The sequence below is a fragment of the Pteropus vampyrus genome, unplaced genomic scaffold, assembly GCF_000151845.1.
Source record: "Pteropus vampyrus isolate Shadow unplaced genomic scaffold, Pvam_2.0 Scaffold60, whole genome shotgun sequence".
In the NCBI taxonomy this organism is placed as follows: domain Eukaryota; kingdom Metazoa; phylum Chordata; class Mammalia; order Chiroptera; family Pteropodidae; genus Pteropus; species Pteropus vampyrus.
The window spans coordinates 1627856-1628198 of record NW_011888841.1 but is presented as its reverse complement, the minus strand read 5'-3'; positions in this window follow the sequence as shown (position 1 = coordinate 1628198).

Genomic DNA, 343 nt, shown 5'->3' with positions numbered 1-343 from the left:
CCTGTGAAAGAGACCCCAGCTTTCTTTTTGCCTCTCTGGCTGAGTTTGAAAACAAAGACACTCCGCAGGAATTGAAGCAAGGCCATCAACCGCCCTAACGTACGGCCAGAGTCTTAGAAGCAGGCTCATGGGCGTTCTCAGCTGCCAGGTCCCCAGCGCTAAGGAAAACCCAGCAAGAGCAGGACGGTGACAGCACAAGGACGTGGAGTCCTACACGAGGTCTCGGGACTCTGACACGCGACGCTCTCACGGCCTCAGTGCCCCCTCCGGCCCCTCACGGAGGCTGGACTGGGGCCTTGGACAGCTCCAGCGAAGACGGGCCACGCTGTCCGTGGGCCCTTAC